Raw genomic sequence first — 6390 nt, forward strand, 5'->3', positions numbered from 1 at the left:
TAAAAATGGGTTCTGGTGAGTATAGCGTGCAAGTCTGTGAATTTGCTAGGCTATCACTGAGTTAATCGCACATTTACAACAGTGAAAGGAATGTCGGTTTTTTTTTTACAGGAGAGGTGGTTACCTACTGGAGAGGCTCTCGCCACGGCCTCTGGTAGGTTGTCCTGAACCAGCGCGTTTCCGCCCTCTGTGTCAGAATGTTCACGGGGACTGGAACTCAGGGTGCCGAGAAGGTGGGGTCCCCACGGAGGGGAGTAAACGACCGGTCCCTGCTGCTGCCTTCGTGCTGCACCCTTGTGTGTCTCTGCGAATGCAGGCGTGACTTGTCCTCACTGTCACCTGTCTCTCCAGCCTCTGTCACAGCTTCAGGCTTCTTGTCCTTTCTCTGGCGGGCCAGACCCAGACTTGTGACCATGCACAGGTTCCTGAGCCGGACCAGGAGTGACCAGCGGACATTTGGGAGTCACCTCTGGCTCGTTGTGTGTGGGCGTGGTCGTGGAGGGAGAGGAAGGCTCCGGGCCACAGGATACAGGGGCAGGTCTCCGGCATCTGGCTGAGTGAGACGTGAGGGACCCCCCTGCCCACACTGGCACGGGGCCTCTGCCCGGCCAGACACACCTGCCCCCTCCCACGCTGCAAGGGGCACATCTTCTTCCTGTTGCCGCTGCAAGAAGACACAAATCCTCACCCAGTGAAGAGCGAGTCAGCGGGTGGGCCAGCGCAGGTGAGTTCGGGTCTGGGCGGCATCCCCTCCCCCGTCCCTGCTCTGTGCGGGTCAGGCCCTGAGGTTCCTCCTGGTGCCTCTGCTTTTCAGTGAGAATTCTCCTCCGGCCGCCCTACCCGCAGAACAAGATTTATCTCACCTGACTTTGCAGAGTCCTATCGTGCACATTTTTACTCCAGCCCCCCAAGGACTCAGCCCAGGGGCTTGGGGAGGGCTCGCACCCCCCACGCACGGCTCAGAGCAGGGCCAGAGGGCGGCTCGGGTTTCTCTCCACCGCACTCACGAGCTGGGCTCTCACCAGAGCTGTGGCCTGGGTGTCCACGAACTTGTTGGACTAATGAGAACTTTAGAAGTTGAAATCAGAGCAACACAGCACCTGTTTCCTTTGCTCTGGTCCAAGAGAAGTTACCATATGCATTTTTTTTTAAAGATTTTATTTATTTATTTTTAGAGGGGAAGGGAAGGAGAGAGGGAGAGAAACATCAATGTATGGTTGCCTTTTGTGTGTCCCCTGCAGGGAACCAGTCTGCAACCCAGGCATGTGCCCTGACTGGGAATCGAACCGCGATTGTCTGGTTCGCAGGCCCGAGCTCAATCCACTGAGCTACACCAGCCAGGGCACCATAAACATTTTTAAAGATTTTATTTATTTACTTAGAGAGAGGGGAGGGGAGGGAGAAAGAGAGGGAGAGAAACATTCATGTGTGGTTGCCTCTCACATGGCCCCCACTGGGGATCTGGCCTGTAATCCAGGCATGTGCCCTGACTGGGAATCGAACTAGTGACCCTTTGGTTCACAGCCTGAGCTCAGTCCACTGAGCTACACCAGCCAGGGCAGAAGTTACCATATTTTGTTGTGCGCATACCCATCTTTTGTGTACATTATACACGGGATTATCATACCTGTTATACACATGGTATGTGTTGGGAACCGCCCTGCCTGGTTTCAGAAACTGTAACCTTGTATGGCTGAAGCTGAGAGAGAGACCTTGGGACCATAAGCCACTAAGGAGACAAAGCTTATCTTCCTTGTGGGGACACCGCCTCTGCCCCCTTTCACCTCACCTTGCTTGGCTCTGGGTGGATGACTGGTTAGCCAGTGATGGGTAAGATTCCTCAAAGGTGGGGTGACTTAAGACAGGTGCGATTGCAAAGGGGCCCTCAGGGAAGGACTTGGGAGGCTGTAGAAAAAGGGGGTGATGGACCCTCGCCCCTGAGCTTTGACATGGCCCGAGTCCTCATTCTGTCTGTGAGGAGTCATCTAATCTCTTGGCTGCCTCACTTCCCCTGCCTGACTTAAGCCTGAAACAATGACAGAAGGTGGTGTAGCCTTGTGCTGGAAAGGGGGGTTAAGAAGAATGCAGAAAATCCTGTGAAACCTGCTTTGCTAATGCCCTCAATTTAAATGATAAGGGTCCAAGCATAAAATGAGTTTGTATCCCTAAAGTGTTATGGCCCTTGAACTATCATCCTGACTTGGAATAAAAGCCCTCAGAGTTCTTTGAATGTCATCTATTGTTTGATCATTTCCCCTGGACAATGACTGATGAGCTTTACATATGCACCGTGTATTCCTGTGCAAATTGACCCAATAAAGGCCCATTGAGGAAGCGGTTCCTGGCCCCTCTCCTTTGAGAGGTCAGCCACCTTTCCTGTCCAAGCAGATCATGTCTTTGTAGACTTAACCTCACCCGTGGTGGCGGTGGCGGGTGTGGTGGGGCCTGTGGGCAAAGCCCCCCCACAGGTATGTAATCATTCCCATGTATAACATACACCCTTATTTTTCCCTAAAAAATTTGGGCAAAAAGCACGCATGATACATGGCGAAATACGGGGTGGTCCCTGAGCACGTCGGAGAAGCCTGTAGGGTGCTGCCGTAACTGGATGGGTGAGTATGTCCACGGAGAGGTTTTAGGGGAGGTCGGGTGTTGATGAGCAAGTGGGGAGAGCAGCTTGGGGAGATTCCCGGAGGAAGAGGCCGTCGATGACGCTCCCCGAGTGCCGCTGGACGCAGGGCTGGGACCCAGAGCGGGGTGGTTGGTGCAGGTCCCAGCACCTGCTGACTCAGTCTTGTTCGTCCTTCTCCACAGTTACACTCTTCTGTGCAGACTGGCGTTTTCCCATTTGTCTGTGACATAGGAAGCTGCAAGATGTCCACAGTAAAGCCAGTTTCAACCCAGTCCAGCCTGCAGATAAAGACACGGCTTGGAAGTGGGAAGCTGACGGAGCCTGCGGAGGATAGACTCACTGCCTCCCTGGCCTCCCAGGTGCTGTCCCTGTCACTGTGGTTTCTGGTCTCCTGGGGGCTCCTGGCACGTCTCTTGTTCTGCCGGGAGCACAGCGTCCACCTCTTGCCCTCGTCCGTGGCGCTTTGCCTGGGGACTCGGTTGAGCAAAAACACCGATATCATAAATTCATTAAGTTTCACTTAAATTTTTATTTTTTAGTGTTTTTTAAAAAGATTTTATCTTTTTTTAGGCAGAGTAGAAGGGAGGGAGAGAGGGAGAGAAACATCAGTGTGTGGTTGCCTCTCATACGCCCCCTACTGGGGGCCTGGCCTGAGACCCAGGTGTGCGCCCTGACTGGGAATTGAACTAGCAACCCTTTGGTTCACAGGCCAGTGCTCAGTCCACTGAGCCACACCAGCCATGCCTGTATGAAAAAAATTTTTTTAAAGAACACTCACTTATTGGGATAAATTCAGCAAATACCAACCACCTACTGTACGGCAGTGAGCGAAAGCCACCGAGCCCGGGCCTCCGGAACTCCTGGTCTAGCGTGGTGGCGTGGCAGAACCAAACCTGCTGCGCTCACCTAGCACGAGCCGGGATCCAGCCAGATCATAACCATGGACCATCTCCTGACGGGGCAGCGCCACCTTGCAGGCCGGACCTCGAGCAGCCCCGCCAGGCTCCAGGATGCCCGGTCACGGGGCCGGTGCTCTTGCCCAGAGTTACTCCTTCCCTCCCAGGAGGGCTGCCTTCTCTCGTAGCCGATGAGGAAGAGCGAGGACATGGAAACCGGCTCTGGCCCCTGCTGGGCTCTTGCTGGTCACGGACTCTCTCCACGGAATTTCCTCCACCGAAAAGGAGAGTTTGGACGCCATGGCCTCTAGGGTGTCTACCGGCCGGGAAAGGCTCTGGCTCTTACCCAGAGAAAGGCCCTGCTGGACCAGACCCGCTTCTCTCTGTTCCCACAGCCCTGGCCCACCGAGCAGCCGCCCCCTGACTCCAGGTGGCTCCAGGTTAGTGCCCAGCGCCTGGGGGTGAGGTTCAGGCCTGTCCCTCCAGTCCTGTGTGCTGATGCTGCTCACACTTGTCGCTTCCCAGGTGCAGGAGTTGCCCTGCTGGCTCTGGGTTCTCGCAGGAAGGAGCCCCGGGAAAGCAGAAATCCGCTCCTGTCCTTCTACGCCCTGCAGAGGGCGCCCTGCCCCTGCAATTGGTCTGTGTGCATCTGGAGACAGTTGCTGAACTGATCTGTTGTCTTCTCTGTGCTGAATCACGCCTATTTCTGTCCACCGCATGTCTCTGAGCCGGGGCGGAGAGGACAGCAGGAGCGGGAAGCCCCCGTGCCCCCCCCCGTGCCGCAGAGCAGGCGTTGTCTCTGTGTGACTGAAACATCCGCAGCCTGGGCTTTGAAAGTTCGTCTTAAGCTGTCTGGCCGCTCCATGGTGATCCCGGCTTTTCCTGGACTTGAACCGGGAGGGGTGCTGAGGGGGCACTTGCCGAACTGACAGGTGCTTTTAGCAAATCCAAGTTGGCTCTTTTGGTCCATTCTGTCCACTCTCACCAGCATCTTCCAGTCTGTTGCCCCCAATCTCAGTATTTCCCATGGACTCTGGGACCTGGCCCAGGCTACCCTGTGCTGCTGAAGTCCCAACAGCCAGCATAGCCCTGACAGTGGCCCCGGGGGACCCCACCCAGGGGCACCGTCCAGCCCTGTCCATGGGGAAGGGACGCACCTGTATGGGGAGCCTGTGCATCCGAGACGGTGCCGAGGGCTCCCTGTGAGACCGCAGGTCCCCACACAGGGCCCCACGAGGCTCCAGCCTTCGCCGTCACCCACTGCAGTGAAAACAACCGATGCAGACACACACAGGAGACTCCAGCTGGTGTCGCGCCAGCCAGCGGGTGTTAACAGGTGCCTGCCGTCTCACGTCTGTCTGTGGTTCTGCTCTCATTCATTGTCCCCGACAGTCCCCTTTGTCTGCCTGGGTTCCCGAGTTTTGGTTGAAGAGCAGAAGGAAGGTGGAAACCATAATTCCTGAACCGGCCTCACATCATGGGGTCCCAGCTGAGGTCCGGTCTGGGTGCCCGTGCTGAGTCCTGTGGTGGGCAGAGTCCCCATCTCGGCTTCCTTACCTGGCCTGCCTCCCCCCACCCCCAACCAGAGGCGTCCTCAGGAATGTTTCTTGTTGGGCCTGGAAGGTCCAGGGTGCCTGGATGGGTCCTTTGGTGACTTTAGGTTCCAAACCAGCACCCACTCTTAGAGCTCAGGGAGCAAACTAAGTTGTTCCGGGGAGAAGGGCTGACCATCCTCACTGGGTGGGAGTTGGTGGTCCCCTCCCCTCCATTAGAGGGCGGAGGGGAGACTTGGGGGGTGTGTTGAGACCAGGGTCCCCCCAGGGGACCATCCCACCTTGACCCAGGTGTGTCCTGAGCCAACTCGAGGACCTTGGCTGGACTCGCCTCCTTCCTCGGCCCCTCCCTTATCTCAGAGCAGCAGCAGGGACAGCGAACCTCCCTGCCGGGGCCAGCAGAGCACAGCCCGCCCCGGTTGCCAGGCCCTGACCTCCGTTTCTCTAAGGGCAGCCCAGGCGCCAGCAGTTCCTTCCCCCTTAACCTGCGTAAGGCAAAGGCAGACACGCCCCCTTCACTCCCCTGGCTTCTAACTTTAACCCCTTTGCTGCTGGGGGGGAGGGTTCAGTTCCCTGTTATGGGCTGAATGGGCCCCCTCTCCAGGTTCACAAGTTCAAGCCTCCAGCCCAGGACCTCAGGATGCGGGAATTAAGGAAAAACGAGGTCATCAGGGTGGGCCCTGACCCGGTGTGACTAGTGTCCCTATAGGAAGAGGGAGTTAGGATACAGGCAGACACAGAGGGACGACCACGAGAAGGCCCCACAAACCAAGGAGTGAGATCTCGAGAGGAACTGACCCTGCCCGCACCTGGGTGTCGGACGTCCAGCCTCCAGACTGAGAAAGCGGCTTTCTGCCGCCCAGCCTGCGACACTTAGGGGCCCCCCCAGCACCCCTGCTTCAGCAGCCCTGGGCGTGGGCAGCCTTGCGCCCTCACCTGGCGGCCAGGTGAGTCTGCCTGCCCTCCCCTCAGCAGTCAGTCAGTCAAGTGCAGCTGGGCCTTGTCCTTGGGCTTCAAGGGAGAGGGACCTGGGGCACCATCACGGGGCGGGGCTCAGCGTGCAGTGGGCGGGTCTGTGCTTGCTGGCGTGTGTCCCATGTAGACGGAGAGACCTGAGCGCTAAGCTCAGCTTCCCTCCACCCCGCAGAGCATGCAGCATGCCCTTCCTAAAAAAAACAAAACAAACTACTGAAGTGTAGCTTTCAGGATTAAAACACCTTTTCAGTGTATCAGCCCATGTAGTCACCCGTCATCGATGCCATAATCAAAACGAAAGTCCTTTTTCTAGCCGTCTGGGTGTGTGACTGGC

At 56.9% G+C, this 6390-nt stretch overlaps 1 long non-coding RNA gene across 2 annotated transcripts; it reads left to right on the forward strand.

Annotated features, from left to right (window-relative positions):
• Positions 1–108: 108 nt before the first annotated feature.
• LOC119058651 (uncharacterized) lies at positions 109–4288 on the forward strand. 2 transcript variants are annotated; one of them, XR_008390477.1, is made up of 5 exons: positions 109–154; positions 352–724; positions 2533–2612; positions 2815–3968; positions 4054–4288. It is a non-coding gene; the product is annotated as an uncharacterized LOC119058651 (long non-coding RNA). The 2 variants fall into 2 exon arrangements; XR_005084284.2 differs by having other exon boundaries at positions 2815–4288.
• The last annotated feature ends 2102 nt before the right edge of the window (positions 4289–6390 follow it).

This window comes from Artibeus jamaicensis, unplaced genomic scaffold (assembly GCF_021234435.1).
Source record: "Artibeus jamaicensis isolate MK-2021 breed Jamaican fruit bat unplaced genomic scaffold, CSHL_Jam_final contig_2259, whole genome shotgun sequence".
Taxonomy (NCBI): Eukaryota; Metazoa; Chordata; class Mammalia; order Chiroptera; family Phyllostomidae; genus Artibeus; species Artibeus jamaicensis.